Source organism: Xenopus tropicalis, chromosome 4, assembly GCF_000004195.4.
Source record: "Xenopus tropicalis strain Nigerian chromosome 4, UCB_Xtro_10.0, whole genome shotgun sequence".
Lineage (NCBI taxonomy): Eukaryota > Metazoa > Chordata > Amphibia > Anura > Pipidae > Xenopus > Xenopus tropicalis.
In genome coordinates, this window is record NC_030680.2 from 100,937,341 (window position 1) to 100,954,439 (window position 17,099).

The 17,099-nt window shown below is 36.1% G+C and overlaps 1 protein-coding gene across 1 annotated transcript in view; it reads right to left on the reverse strand.

The window, feature by feature from the left end:
- xpr1 (xenotropic and polytropic retrovirus receptor 1) overlaps nucleotides 1-17,099 on the reverse strand; it is a 68,945-nt gene that overhangs the window by 23,015 nt on the left and 28,831 nt on the right.

Sequence of the window (17,099 nt, forward strand, 5' to 3'; positions counted from 1 at the left end):
CTTGTTTTCCATGGGCCGAAGGAATAATTCAGTGGCTAATGATATGGCCCCATAGATGCCAGGGAGTAATTTCTATGTGAGACACTGATCAAGTCACAATTGTCCCAGAATATCAGGCACCAACAAACCATAATAAGATTGTAAGCTATACAGGGCAGGGATGCATTGCGGCAGAAGGATCAATGTAAAATTCTATATGAAATCAACAACAACAAAAAAACAATAATACATATGCATTAAGACAGTGTATAAATAAAATTCTAAATCTAGTTTCACCATCTACCTGCTGGCTGCTCGGTCTATATAAACCATGTTTCAGCAATAGCTTTATTGCTTTTCTAATATCCAGATGAGCCCAAGGCTAGGGTTAATAATGTTCTGGCATACCAAGTGTTTCTCACATGAGGACAATGCTTTTGATTGGCCTCTACACTACAAGAAGGCTCTTCTTCACAGTTAGTAAAATATCAAATGAAGCGCACAAAAAGATTATAGGTTTCATACTGAACAACAGAATTCGCTATGCATTTCATAAAGAAGCTTGCAAACAAATTCAGGATTTTCTAGTATACAGTGCACACATGCAAATGCTTTCTTGTATCAATATTGAACATTCTGTCAAGGTTTAAAATAGGTTTTTATAACCTATTAATAGGTTTGTGTCCTTTTTCCAAACATCTTATGTACATTAAGAGTATCTGTATAAAATAATTAAATGTATGAAATCTTTTTTTGGTTGATCTACACCTAAAGCACAGATACAGTGCCATAAAAGTATTTAAGACCCCTGACCATTTCTCTAAGGGGTTGTCCGTATTTTCCAGTTTTTTGGCGTTTAAAAAAAAAAAAAACAAAACAGTAAAATTAATACTGATTAAAAAACATATTTTTTTCGATATTTATTTAGCGGAAAAAATGCAATTAACTCTGATGGAAAAACTCTAAAGGCTTGCAAGGTCATGTGGAAGTCAATAAGAGCTGTCCCAGTTAAAACTTCAACTATGAAGTCAATTCGAGCATTTTGAAATTTTTTAGATTTGTAATTTTTTTTTTAATGCTTTCATTCGATTGTGATTTTTTAATGAACATGGTTACATTTCGTATGCAAATAAGAATTTGGATAAATCTGCCACCACGTTTAGTCAATAAATCTTACACTGACATATAGGGGCACATTTACTGAGCAATTTTGAGAAAAAGTAAATTTTTTTTTTTTTTTTTACTTCTAGATATTTTTGAGATTTACGAATGGGCTTTTGTCAGTTCTCAATTTTTGTACTTGTACTGTTTCTTGAAAAAAAAATTTGAGTTTTTCTTTTAAAATAACTCCGATAATTTGTGATGTTTAGTTAACTTTTTTTGTCCTATGAAGGCTTAGAATAGCCTCCTTGTGTTTGAGTTAATCCCCTCATAGTTTTCGTTTTCACTCAGTTTCAAGGAGAAGTTAATCCCCACATTTTCCAGAATAAGCGCCAATGTTTGGGAAAATGAAAAGGATTCATGGAAACGAACGTCTGTTTAAACTCATGTAAACTCTAATGTAAACTCAACATTTTTGTACAAAAGATTCAAGCATTATCGTGACATTTTATAATTAAGACAAAAGCTTTATTCAAATTTATAATTTTAGTAAATCAGCCCCTTATTCTTTCTGATATTTGAAAAACACAATATTGTACATATATTACAGGACATTCAAATACATATAATATATACCACCAGAATTCCCCTTGAAAAAGGCTTTTCACCAAAACGTTGGGGCATTCTCATTTTGGCCAGGGTATCTGCTCCCTTATTGTTTTATTCTTCCTGTGCTTATGGTATGTATTATATGTATTTGAATGTCCTATAATGTATGTACAACATTGTGCTTTTCTTAAAAAATGCTTAAGAATTAAGATATCTCTTTTTGATAATACCACCTGTTTGAATTACCTTTTTTTGAGTGCAAGCCATTTTCGACTTAGTATTTGTGATTTCCCTGTATGGGTGTAATTTTAGGGCTTTGTTGCGCCTTACCTTATTCTCTATTGTTACCTGCAAGTGTGCCCTCCATTAATTCATATTGTTGTATGCTTTTAAATGCTTCCCGTGTTGATAAACTGAAGTGGAACAATAGTCTTTCAGAAAAGAGCAAGCCTGCCATGCAGACATTCCTATGACTCATTCTTTATTATAAAGACAACTGTAACCCAGTGACCAGAAGGAACTAAATAAACACAAATTTAACTGGAAAGCCAATCCCCTAATGCAATGAGGATTCATGGCTAACAGTTTCTCAGAATAAAAATAAATCAATTTTTCAGATAGCATGTCACGCACTAACAACTGCTTGTTGGTTGCCAGCCATCACTGTTGATAAAAGCAGCAGAAAAACCCTACCTCCCAACTGTTTCGATTTTCACAGGACAGTCCCGATTTTCACAGCACAGCCCACAGTCCCAGATTCTTACTGAAGTGTCCCTCATTTCCCTGTGAACTCCTGCACTGAACACCAAAAGATACAAACTTTCTCGGACTTAGAGAAAGTTAAGTAGGCTTTTGGCAGAGAGCCCAGAATACTCAACACCTGCACTTGTAAATAAAAAGCTAAACAGGTCTCTTGGGGGGACTGAGACTTGCATCTTAAAGGGCAGTTTCAGCTTCATTAGCAAAACTGTAACAACACATAAGACCCCAAAACCTATAGAAATGTATTCAAAGTTTACATAACCTGCCAAATTTTGTAAAATTGGAGTTATGGGAGTAATTAGGGTGTGTGGTCACACAAATGGGCATGGTTAAAAAAATTCCACCGTGCTAAGTACACCATTTCTTTTTTTGTCTCTCTTTGCATTTTGAAAATGTTGGGAGGTATGGTAAATGCAGAAAATGAAGATGCCCTAAAATCATTTAAAACCATTATTTTTATATTCCTTAGAATACCCATAGTTTTTCTGGTTTGGCTGTTGGGGGCAGTTAATGAAAGTGCCCTGTGTGTCACTGCCCTAATAGAAAAACATATAGACTGGAAGCCAAAAAAAAAAAAAACATATGTCAAATTAATCATTTTAATTTATGGTGTTACTGTTCTTTAAGTGTCACTTAATTTTAGCATATGTAGTGGGGGATTCATCTGGACTTCCTTTGTTAGCGTATTTAAGTGTTGTTGCTTGTAAAATTTACTTTGCTGATCCAGCTGAATCTGTCAAAGCTCTGAGATTGATTGGTGATGCTGCCAATACCAGTGCAATGGTGGGGATAGCAGCTGCTTACATTACTACTGGAAAAATGGACACTAATTACATTAAAACTTTGACTGAATAAAGCCTGAAAATTTCAATTTAAATAGACCCTAATGCTCCAATAAACTGCAATTTTAAAATGAAGCCAAACAAGCAATAATCAGGAAATTAATGCTATATCACCCACATCCTGTTACTATTATTACGTAGTTTCTCTTTAAAAAACATTTTTAAAGGATGCTAAATAAAAAAGGGCAACCTGCTGTAAGAGCAGTAGTACATAAATGTGTAAGTTTTGTAGTTTTACATAAGCAGGAAGAGATTATTTCTTAGCAGAGTACAATACATTCCAATCACTACACACAAATGAAAAACACAGCCACAAACCGTAAAATACCCTATGACACATTTATAATACTTCCTCATTCAACTAAGGGCATAGACACACAGAGCTACTTAGTAGCAGCTACTTGCCATGGCTACTTGTCAAGTAAATGATCAGCATTGTCTATTTCAGTAGCCTTTACAAGTAGCTGCTACTAAGTAGCTCTGTGTGTCTTCACCCTAAAAGTAAACACAATGCTGGTGACTCTCTGTAAGGACTCTCGTCCTTACATTATTGTTTAGATAAATGTTTTAGTTTTAAATCTTAGCCAGCTTGAGTACAATATTGTACCTATCTAAATGTATAAAGGACATAGCTAGAAGTCTATGAGACCTTGTGTAAACTTTTACGCAGTGCCACCTCCTTTCAGCCCTTAAAAACCAACATGCTCAATCATGACAACTTTCTTAAACTCACCCCCTCTACCCTTATATGTGGAATTGTGAAAAAGCTCCCTTATACAAAAGCTTTATTTTTTTTATATATTTATTTCTATAAAGATCTTTTCAGTGTCATACATTAACGCTAAGGCCCTTGGGTGCAGCTGTTGCCACAACCGCTACAAACTATCTGGTAAAGAGAGGTAAATCATACCCTAATAAATTAGTGGTATCATTTCTGTCACATGACTTGCTGAAACTTGTGTATTATAATAAAAAATGCATCCCCTGTTGTAAAAGATGAGGAATTCCATTGCCTGTATAAAAGAATTTGGTCTTTGATCACCTTATATTTTATAGTAGGGGGTACATTATTCACTATATTATTTACAATCTCCTAGAACCCCGCCCCAAGTAGTATTTATGGCGAAACAGGTATGGGACCCATTATACAGAATGCTCGGGACCTGGGGTTTTCCGGAAAAGGGGTCTTTCCGTAATTCGGATCTCCTACCTTTTAAGTATAAGTATACTAAGAAAATTATTTTAACAGTAGTTAAACTCAACAGTATTGTTTTGGCTCTAATAATGGATAATTATATATCTTAGTTGAGATCAAGTACAAGGTACTGTTTTATTCTTACAGAGAAAAAAGGAAACCATTTTTAAAAATGCGAATTATTTGATTAAAATGGAGTCTATGGGAGATGGGCTTTCCGTAATTCGGAAGTTTCTGAATAATGGGTTTCCGGATAAGGGGTCCGATACCGGTACTGAACTTTATAATCTACAAGATTTTATAGCAAATGACCTGCATGAATTCCAGAGCATCACTGACTTATTAGAATAAGTCTGCTTATGGCATTTTTTAGCAATATTCTTTAATAAAACAGTAAAAAAATCTAGACATCTGGATTTTACTCCAACAGGTAGTAGCAATATTACAGCGTTCAGTAATGGATTGCCTCTGGCTACATAGGTAATTATTAGCTGAGCAGATGTAGTTTGAAAAATACTGGAAAATCAAATGAAATTTGTTCTCCTCATAAAAAATAGGGAAGCGATTTGTGATTAGTACAGTACTGCAGTATGACTATGGAAAGAAAAAGAAGGGCTTCATTACAACAACAACATGGTAAATGTCTTGGCACCAGCATGTCCTATTAACTGTATTGGTTTAACAATATTACATTTAACAGAACATTTCTATTGAGTTAACAAAAAATATTGCAAGGGCACAAAAATTCAAGTGTTTTGTTAGATCAGCAGAACAGAACATAGCCATTTACAATATAAAAAGATAATTTAAGAGACAATAAGGCTTTTTGCAGGATGGGCAGATAACTCATAAAACCTCAAAGATAACACAAATTGATATACAACTCTCTGCCATTAATAAAAATACCAGAGAAATCAGTAGGCAATGTCTTGTAAAGACACTAGGTACTATCCACTACTCCTGTTAATGGTAGCGATAATTTATTTTAAAACTCCTGCTCATTTGAATAAAATCTTTGATTTTACTCTTCTCTGCATGTACAGTGTCCAAGACACCACCGAAGGCGCCACTGGGAAGAAAAACAATATGGCAGCACAGTGCCCCAAAGCATATACTATGGGCTTGCAAAGAGAAGCACCATTCCAGGATCTAAGGCTAGCTGTCACTTACCATTCTTGAATTTTCTGTACAGAACCAGAACACAACCTGTTCAATACTAAAAACTCTAAGAGCATCAGTTTTGGGATTTGTAAACCAATGCCTCGCTGCTAAAGTAGGAGCCAACATATCAACCATTGTTAATGGCAATGTGCCAGTTAATTACCCAACACTTTAGGGTGATGGTATATGGAGAGATTTGTAGCCCGCTGTTAAATCTGCTCTACCACAGACAACAAATCTGGCAAAAATGCTTTCCCATTGGTAATAATGTAAATCAGTGGTGTGAAAACATACGACTTGCTTTGGCTTCTCAAGGAACCGAAACTGCCTTGTAGGAAATTTTTTGGCGACTTCGGAAAAGGAAGCAATGGATACATTTTCTCACCTGCAATTTGGATTATTGCTGTAACAGCATTTTTGGGAAATCTGACACCTGCGGTAGTCGATTTAACAAAGGAAACACGGTTGCCCGCAGTATTGATGCTTAATATTCCGGAAAATTGCTTCTTTTTTTTATTGTATTATTCCTCTGATTTATTAATGTATTTTTTGAAGTGTAAAGCTATATGCAAGAGTATGGAAAATGTGTGTACACGTAGTACTACATGAATCAAAATATACATACATGCAAACACTCCCCATCATACTGCTTGTCACTTTAAAAAAAAATAGATTAGGGCCAAGATTTACAGAATCACAATGTGATAAGAGAATATAAGAGAAGTCACTGCATTTGCCCCCATTAATAACAAAAGGAAATACAAAATGAAATTAAAAAGAAAAGAAAAGAAACTGCTTTCAGTTTAAAAAAAGGGAAAGAACAACATTATTTATACTCTCTTCTGGTTTATTAAGGTTCATTGCTCTGGTGCAATAAGTAATTCCCAGGTAGCAAGTGTGGTTCTGACACTGCCAGCATGACTCCCAATTAGCTACATCATTTTAGACACAGTGGAAGGATTCAATCAGAACCAATTCTGCTTTTGGTTACCATGTCACCCCAGTAACCTCTTTATATTCACACAAAAGACTGCCCTACTCTCCCAGCTACAATCTGCCCCATTTACAGCACAGAATATTATGGACACCGCCGAGCCAGCACATTTACAGCCTATCGGCAGAGTCACTGCGCTTGTAATATCCAACTGGGAATGTGTTAATGGAACAGAGCTTCACAGGTCTCCGAAAAAGGCACATGTCAGATTCTGTAATCTTGAACTAGATGTGAAACTCAACTAGACAAAGGTAACGAAAGATGAAAAAAAATTTATTCAACCATAACTGGGATCAGTAACTACTACTGCCAGTTGGTTACAAAGCTACACTAAGCAGTAATGTCACTTCAGACAAGTACCATTTATTATTGCCATTTGGCATATGGAGAGTCCCATGCACCAAACGAGTCACAAATGCACAAAAATATCCCATAAAACTGTGCACTTGACTAGGACTGAGGATGTTTTTGCAGTTTAGCACCCCTAGGCAGAACAGAATACCTTTTCTTTTTAATTATATTTGTTATTTTCTCTCATATAGATAGATTTTCTTATATAGATTAAAGCTACACACAAATGTGTCCTATTCGTCTCCTGCAAGGTCAGATAAATAACCTTGACACTAGTAAAGAATATGGCCAGCAGAAATATATGTCCAGTTTTTCCTTGAGAAAGATGTGAGTGGCCCGTTGCTCTGAAAACACAGGAGCATGTCTATATAAGTAAAAAGGTTAACTGAAGATAATACTGGTCTCATGCTGAAAAGAGGTTAATGAAAAAGTGAAGAACACGATAAAAAAATATAACCCTCCCCCAGCCCCTTGAGTAAGCAGCAAGCAGAGTTCCTATGCACAATATATGCAGCCAGTAGGAAAGAGTGAGAGGAGGGGGTGCAGAGAAAGAGATGGAATCTGTGACCCCACTGACACATTTCAAGCGTGTTTAAAATGGCAGCAAATAGCTGCTTTAGAGAAAATTGTATTTCTTTTTCTTGTTCCATGGAAGGGAAAGGAGGGGGAGAGGAGAAGTTGTGTGGGTGGAGGTGCATGTTGAAGTAGATGGAAGAATAATGCACCACTGCTTAGCCTACAGCAGCACCTTTCAGATCCACCATATCCCTATACATTATTAGTATTATTAGTAATAACACATATTTATAAAGTGCTTACATATTCCCCAGCACTGCACAATAAATGTGTGTATTCACTGGAATTAGATTTACATACAAAGCAGCCATAACCAATACAAGTGTTATAGAGGGCTCTGCCCAAAAGAGCTTACAATCAAGATTTCTACTGGTGATGACAGGTAGACAGTGGAAGAGAGTGGAATGGAAGAAAATAATAAAGAAAAAGAGCAAACTCAGCTCAGTTCTTATATAATATTCATATACTAGAGAATAAAATGAAATAAGTAGCCATAAAGGACCAGTAACACCAGGGAATGGAAATGCCCTAAAGGCATTTTAAAAATTGGCATTTAATTGAACAATATATGGGGGGTTGAGAGGGAAGCTGAGTTTAACCTTGATAAAAAAAAATGGATTTTCTTCCAACAAAAAAAAAAACATATTACACAAAAATTTGGGGGCATGGGGAAACCATTTCAAAATTCTTTTCAAACCAATGGGCACATTCATCTGAATGGAATAACTAAAAAAATCACTGCATTTTTTCAGGTAGGGTTCCTTCAAGAAGTTCATATATTGTGTGTGCATGGGGGCTATATAGACTGCTACTATGATCTGTTTTTGAGGGCCATAAACCACCTGCACAATAGCTAACAGGTGGTTAAGTCTCAATTGAAAACATACTGGGTGAGGCGCTGTTTAGACAACAGATGGTTGAACTCAACAGGACTGACGGTAAACACAATAAAAACCACTACAAGTGCTTCAAAAATAAAGCATTTTCCATATGGAGGAGAGAGTTAAATATATTAAGTCAAAATAAGTACTTTTTATTTTTGGTATTGTTGTGCCTTTATGTTGGTCCCTTGTTTGGCTTTTATTGACAGTTAGCCAAATTGTACAAATGCATAGGTCAGGAATATTTTTGTATCAGGCATTGGATAAAATAGTATTTTGCTTACATGGTTTCTGACATTTACCACTCTGAAAAAAAATAGTAAAAATAGTAAACAGAAAAATACATTCAGGGGAATTTACATGGAAACGGGATTTATGAAACCAGGTAAAAGAAAGAAAATGATTAAAGTAAATGAAAATAGCATAATTAAAAAAATAAATCCCTTTTAACAAACAAATGTCAGAATCACATTTATTTAGCCTGCATGCTAATTACATTAGGAGATGGAATACATTCTTCAGTTTTACTTGCAATTAAGTTAAACATGTAAATGAAAAATGCAAAGTTCCAGAAAGGATCACAGGCAAATACAAATGATCACTTGGCTCACTGTTCAGAGCTCAAGCAACTGTTTCAAAGCATAAAAGTGGTTTATACTAAGTTCTCTAACTACAAGGTACAATGCTTGGCTACAAGTAGATCACACAGAACAAATAAAATAAGAAAAACACCTTCCCAGCAGAAGGCTGAGTACAGGGAAACATTGGAATGAGACAAGACAACAGCAGGTGATGTGAGCAGATTATACAGGCTCCAGCAGAGTAGGGAGATAAACAAGAACATGCTTATTGAAGGACAAAAGGAACCGTTTTGAGAGGCCTTTTCTAGCTGGGAGAAACTATATGAAATCAGTATTAACTTTCAATTAGCCATTCCTCACATTTACTTTCTTTCAAAACTAGAATTGCCATTTCAGTTACAATACACTACAGCCATAAGCACCTTTGAGAATTAATTTTTTTCCATTTAGAAATTTTGGATAAATTATATATTATGCTTGGTACCTGGGGTTATACAGAGAGTGGTCTTTCTGTAATGAGATGAACCATGCTTTAATGCTTCTAAAAATAAACAACACAAGTCCAACAGTATTTTTTTGCTGTGACATCAATTTATGCTAGCTTAGTGAACGCCAAGCAAAAAGTACTGTCTCCTTACTGTAAAGAAAAACAAAAATTGAAACTGTTGTGATACCTAAGTAACTTCAAGATACATTTTTTTTTAAATTCAATCCAGGTTTCAAGATCCACATTTTCTTCTGCGACCAGCTATAAAGTCCTGGTCAAACACAGTGTTGGCTCCACTTCTCTTCACTTGGAGAAAAAAAAAAAAGAAAAAACGAAGGCGGAGAGAAGTGGATCCACTCTATTCTGCATTTCTGTATAGCACTGACAGGCATAGTTTCTGCCCGAGTGCTGTGAAGCTAAGATCGGCACTAAAATGCCTGCTGCACTCACCTCATGGCAGCAGTGCCCCTGACTCTGACATCCCTGGAAAAGGTACAGATTAACAACCTGATGAAAAAGCTTTTTAAAACTCATGATGCAGCCACATTCAAGATAACCGGTTGTATTATGCGCCCTTAAATTTCAGACTCCAAATCATTCTCTGCTGGAGATATGGTAGAGATCTAGGTAATATGATTCAAATTTTAGGACTGGCAGCTGATATGGCCTTGCTGGCATAAAATTCAGAGAATTACCGGTTGAAATCTGGTGAAAAAAAACCCCTGTATATATGAAATTATTTCATATAGACATACTCCTTTCCTCATCTAATACTCCCACTATTATAGAATGGTTGGATAAACTGAATGAACTTAACAGATTCAAAGCATTATCAGCAAACACTCCCAAGCAATACACCAAATGAGGAACCGTCTGGCTTCACATTAAGACTCAGACTTACACAGATCTATACAAATCATTGATTTTTGCTTCTATGGCTCAGAAGACTCATTGCACTTCCCCTTCTGTGCCACCCTCCCTTTGCTCTCAAGCCTCCCTTCTCACTGTTTTTTTCCTTCTCCCCCCTCTCCATTTTTTCTTCCATTTACCCCACCCTAGTTTTCTCTCTTTGTTAAAAGATTGTTATCAATTGCACCTTTAGACCTGTACTCATGTTATGACAACTTGTATGGCCCCAAAATTTCTGATGGAAATTGTGATATCACCATATTTGATTAACAAATTCCAAAGGGCTAGCCTTTTTACTCTTACACACCTAACCTTGCCCCGACCATGCTCTGCCCACCTCTGTCTTTATTAGAGGTATTTTTGAGGGTATTTTAAGCTTTTCCATCTGGGGTTTAACTGTAATTCAGGTGCAAATTGAGAGGACAAAATACTGGGCTAATACTGTGAGTGACTGAGGGAAGGGGTGAGTGTCATTTCATTGCCGTGTCTGTACTGCCTGTGGTTCCACAAAACAAAATCAGCACAGGTATTCCCTCACAGGAAACAGGGTGAAGGACAAATCTCTTACATACAACACTTTGTTGGGTGCACCTTCCGTGTTTGCATTGTAATCAAAACATGTTTCTCATTGTTTTGACCATTTGGGAAGACTTATGGATAAAGGAATTCAGCCAAGATACGGCCTTTTTCAGCAGGATTAGGGTTTGGCCAAATCCATTGTTCTGGCCGAACTGGATCTGAATCCTTAAAATCACTTGACTTTTTGTCACATAAACACAGAACATATGTAAATTATATCTGGATTTGGTTCAGTATTTAGCCAAATCTTTTATGAAGGGTTCGGAAGAAGACTAAACTTTCTAAAAATATATTAAGTATATTAAGGTTTTAAAAGAAGCGTTTAAACCATCTTGTATTGCTTTAATGCTTTCTTCTTCAGTCCTATTAAATTCTTTACTTCTTAAAATATATAACTATACATACACTGAAAAATACTATGAAAATAGAGGTTTCTTATAGAGCTATCATGTTCTCTTTAAGAAATTTGATATCCATGTGCCTGAGTGAGACCATTTAACATATGCATGGATATCCATAAGAATGGTGCCATTTTACAGTACAGATATATTATTATCCAAAATGTTTGGAACCTACTGATCTTGTATGATCTGTAGCAGCATACCTTGAAAAAAAAAACGGTTATGCCATCAACAACGTTATGCTAGTTCAGGAATATGGCAGACAAAATGTTTTTGTCACATATGCTTTAGCTCCTCTAGTGCAGACAATAAATGTCCAAGGTTACACTTCTATCATGATTAATGTAAACAACCCGTCTGCCTGTACCTTTAGCTGACCAGGTACTGGTTTATTTTTACAGAGAAATTGCAAATTAGAAAACAATAGTTGTTAGCTAAAACAGGACAGTATGGAAAATAGCACAGATATTTCCAGAGTCATTGTGATAATGGGATACCATATAAAAGCTCTACCTATTTGCTGAAAGGTCCTAATTTACAGTACCTAGCCAGAAATAGATTCTGTTCTGGAAAGCAAATGAAAAAAAAACAGGTGAACCAAAATGCCTATGAAAATTAAAGTGCTTACTCCTATGAAAAGGAAAATACACTTTATTGGCTTATATGTTCAAGAAGCTGGATCACTGAATGTCATGTCTTATCCACTTGTGTCACTCTCTTGTGTTATCCTACCCAGAATACTATTAGACCAGTATCTTCTATATATAATAAAGCAAATGTTATGAGATAAACCCTAGTGATAAAGAAATATATAAGCACAAACAAAAACAGTAAAAGCAATAAAAGGAAATGCTTAGACCTATAAAGCAAAGGTTGTTACCATGAATAGTAAAGCCACTGGGGTTTCAGCCATATAAGAAAACAGCCAACCATCCTTGAATGTAGAGCACAAAAAAAAGGTGTGGTATATAAAAAAATGTGCATTTTGGCGTGCAGTTTATCAGCAGGGGGAAAAGGTCCCACCAGACCATAATACATTTTTCTACATGGTTGTACCTTTTTGGAAAGTTTATCCAGGTTTGGATGTTTTTCTTTGTGAGTAAAGGTTTTCAGCTTCCTACCCTAGAGAAATTTAAAGAACACAATGGATTGCTGTCACATGTAGGGAACAACTAGAACTTGCCATGAAATCCTGCAGCTCTTTTAATGTTGCTTTAGGCCTCTTGGCAGCCTCCATGGCCAGTTTTATCCTTTTTTCTTATCAATCTAGGAGGGATGTCCTGATCTTGGTACAGTCACTATTGAGCCACAGAGCCATATTTTCTCCACTTGTTGATGTCTTCACCGTGCTCCATGGCATTTTAATGATGTGGATACTTTTTTTTTTGTACCCGTCCTGATCCCTTTTCTGTATTGATTATTAAAGGGTGTACACAATAATGCAACCTGGTTTTTGTTTGATTTTTTGCTTATCATTCTTTCACTAAAATGTTTCTGATTTGTTTTAAACTTTTGAATAGGTGGCTATTTTTCTTTTTTTTTTGTTCATTTAACAAAACCTTGATATGTTGCATATGTTTATCCAGTGTATACCCAAACACAATTAGGTAATACAGGAAATGACATTAAATTCTATAAAACTTGGGTGCATGATAGATTAAATAGATGATTTAATAGATACATGAACATATAAACCAGGTCACAGACCAGTGACCTTCCTCAGAGCTGTGGGTTGCAAACACTACTCTGTTTGTTATCCCTGTTAGCTCTAAAGAAGATCACTTGTTTGTGATAAAAACATTAGATCACCAAAATTTTCACACAAAACAAAAGTGCAATCTGTTAAACGGGTTCTGTTGTGATTATTATGGTGTACTTTATTTCTAAATGATACTGTTTACACAGCTAATATTTCACTCTACAATTTAAAATTTTATTCTTGAACTGACAAAAGTATTTTCCTTTAGTTGTAATATTGGTGTGTAGGCAGCCATCTCAGTGCATTGTGCCTGAGTCTCAGCTTTCATAAGGAGTCAACACTACATAATAGAACTGCTTTCACATAAGCTATTGTTTCTCCTCTCTTCTAACTGGAGGAGTCCCAGGCCAGTTTTGGATTTCTTACTATTGAGTTCTATTCTGATAGCTTCCCATTGTTCTGCTGATCGGCTGGGGGGGATGATATCATTCCAACTTGCAGAACAGCAGTAAAGCGTGACTTAAGTTTGTCAGAGCACAGGTCACATGGCTTCAACACCCTGGGAAATTAAGAATATGGCTAGTCCCATGTGAAATTTCAAAATTAAATCTAAAGAAAAAAAAAATCTGTTTGCATTTTTGAAAAACAATTTCAGTGAATGCTGAAGAAGCTCTATTATATTATTAAATGCATTTTCTCATGACAGGATTCCTTTAAATGGAAGGCTTGTGCTGATTATAGGATCTTTCTAAAATTTAAACAAATTTTACCGTTAAAGTTGAAAAAATAAATTTATTAAGCATAGGGATTGTCAGATGCCATGTTTGACTGTATCCCTTCCAAACCCACTGATCACCAAACGAGAAAACAAGCTTTGCAATCCCCATTGCAAAGTGACCCAGCTAGTGACTAGTGTTGCCTTTTGAGACCAGTAAATGGAGAGCAGAGCCTTTTTAAGAAATATGGTTGCATTTGGGGGCAGCAACCTGTAAAGAGACTCTAAAGTAATTTTTTTTGTTTTTAATTCCCTGGTAACAAAGCTCAACAAAATTGTGTAAGTTACCATCAGTTATAATTCATTATCATCTTATTAGAAAGGAACAGGGAAATCAACCATGAATACGGCATATTTTGCTAAACCTAAAATGAGGTTTCGGTCTACTGTTTACTCCATCCATACACACTGTACCCCCTGGAAAAAGAATGAAAACACATGCTGCAACCCTTCTCTTGCCCTGCTGTCTACATCATACTACAGAATACTAAATGGGAAAAATCAATGGTGAAATGTCTGCTTCATTTATATGAGCCTATATGGCTGCATTTCAGTGTGCGTGTTCTGTTGATCATACATGTGTAAACAAGGTCAGACAGTGCCATATAAAAATTAAACTTGCCCTGATTCTTTATTATCTCATATCCCAGCAGGGAAACTCTATTTAGTTAGGAGATTATTTTGTAGAAGGGCTTTACCAGTCCTGGTGGAATTTTCTAATTAGGTTAATCTATCAGTACTTGTTAAAGGATATATTCAAAGAAGACAAGAAACACTTGTTAAAAACTGCAACAATGTTGCGACTAAGAAAAAATGCAATAACAAACCATCCTTTTGATTTTTCTGCTTACTGTGATCACTTCTTTTTCACTTAAGAACTTAACACAAACAAGTAGGTGATCCAAGTCCAAGCTGTAACCCTTCTCACAGCTGGCATATGTATTGCTTTTGATCTATGTACCTAGAAAGCCTCCCACATCAGCAAGTCCAGCGCAACACCGAGGTAAGGGAATGTCTGACTGTTTGGTCTGTTAAGTACTTTGTACTAAGGACTGCCTCTGTCAGCACAAATTGCTCAGCTGCTCAAAGGCAATGACTGCAATGTTTTTATAAAGTGAACAGATTTCCAGGTACACACATTTAAAAAAAAAACAGGTTGATCTAGGTTTATGTTTATGTCACCTATGTTTACAATTAATAAAATCTAACTAAAACCTAGACATAGGCGCTGATTTACTAACCCACGAATCCAAATTGGAAAAATTCCGAATGGAAAACGAACATTTTGCGACTTTTTCTTAACCATTACGACTTGCGCGAAAAGTCGCGACTTTTTCGTATTGAGCACTCGTAACCGGCGGGCAAAACTTTCAGACTTTGCCTGATTTTGGAAGCCTCCCACAGGGCTCAATGGCACTCTGCAGCTCCAACCTGGCCCAAGAAAAGTCACGATACTGAAGCTTGAATGAATCCGAAACTTTCGTACTCGACGCGAAGTCTACGAAAGTCGCGACAATTCTCGCAAGTCGTAACGCTACGAAAAAGTCGCAACATTTTGCGAAACAGTCATATGGGCTACGAAAAAGTCGCAACAATTTACGGAAAAAAATCACAAAATACCGATCATTACGAAAAAAACGCATTTGGACGCCTTCGGACCGTTCGTGGATTAGTAAATCAGCCCCATAGTCAAAGAATAACATCAACCTCATAGATGTCCCACTCAATATTTTTAACTCTGGTTCAAATTTTTATTTTGTAAAATGTGCTGCACCAAATAATCTTCTGAGGTGTCTGGATAACATTACAATCTGTCATCAGTGGCACTTTAAGTTGAACACCAGAGCCCAGATATAATTGGTGAGAGCCCAAAACTGCCTCAAGAAATTTTTAATGGGGACACCCTCAAGCAGAAGTTGTTCTAACAGCACAGCAAAGCAATGGGAGCAAAGACGCTGTCACACACAAATTCCAGGCCCTTGGTAACTGCCACATTATTAAAACAGCTCAGTCTGCACCTAAAACAATGAAACAAATTAAACTTAAAAAGTTGCTAACTAGGAAAGTGGCAAACTACTTGGGGTACCAGAAAAATCGATAATGACAACAAACAATTCTACCTGTAGCTGAATGCTTATCAGACATAAACAAGACTATAAACGTAGGCCATAACTGGCAATATCCATTAAAAACAAATAATGAAGCCGTGCCTGGAAAAATCAGTCATGGAATATGTAAATCCTGCTTTGGGTGTGTATCCTATCCAGCCAAAGGTGACTGATACACAAAGACCAGGTTAGAAAGGAAGATTATATTTTTCAAGCATTACAAAATAATCTAGAGCATTTTTCAGAAGGCTTTAAGGGCTCATGGGTATGGGTTAAATATGCATAGCTGAAAAATCCCTTGTAAAGCATGCACAGTGGTCTTAAACAGGCAATGAGCTGGAAGACAGCGATTTAGGCACACAAGGCACTGCTGAGCAGAATAATCCTAACAATTTGTTGCTCGTTTTCACCCCACTCAAATTGATTTTTCTTAAGGATAAATTCAGCCAGGAACAGCTGCGCCGGAGTAAAAACACAAATCAGGTTTGGACACACAAATAGCATGGCCTCGTACCGGACAGAGGCTATTTTTTTAAAATAGAGCCCAGCTCTCACTGAATTTTCAAATGCATAGATGGGCAGGAAATACAGACTAAAACCACACATTCAGCTAAGAATTAACTGGTCATATTAAACCAGATAAAAAATTAGTCAAAATAGAAATACAGTTTTAATTGTTTTTCTACTTTTTTATGTTAGAATTTCTGTTCTGCCACTGTAAAATTTAACAAGGTTGCAAATCCCCAAATTTTGCCTAATGAAAGAATATACATTCATCACTATTTCTACTTTTTAGCAATAAGTACAAGGTACTGTCTTATTATGGTGAAAAAACAAGGCGAAGAATTAAGAATATTGTGTAAAAACAATAATGTGATTTTAAATATAAAAGGAATGTGTTTAGAAAAGTTCAGTAGCTAAAAATCAACAGCCTGGCTGACCTGATAGCGAACTGACACCTGTCTTTGTCTGTGACTTGCCATCCCCCTTTTACGGTGCTTCTGGCAGGGACCATTAGAACATGCCCACCTCTCATTTGAAACACAGACAGGGATGTGTCGCCAATCTACAGGGAGTTCCATTAAAAATAATTATATTTTTTTTAGCCC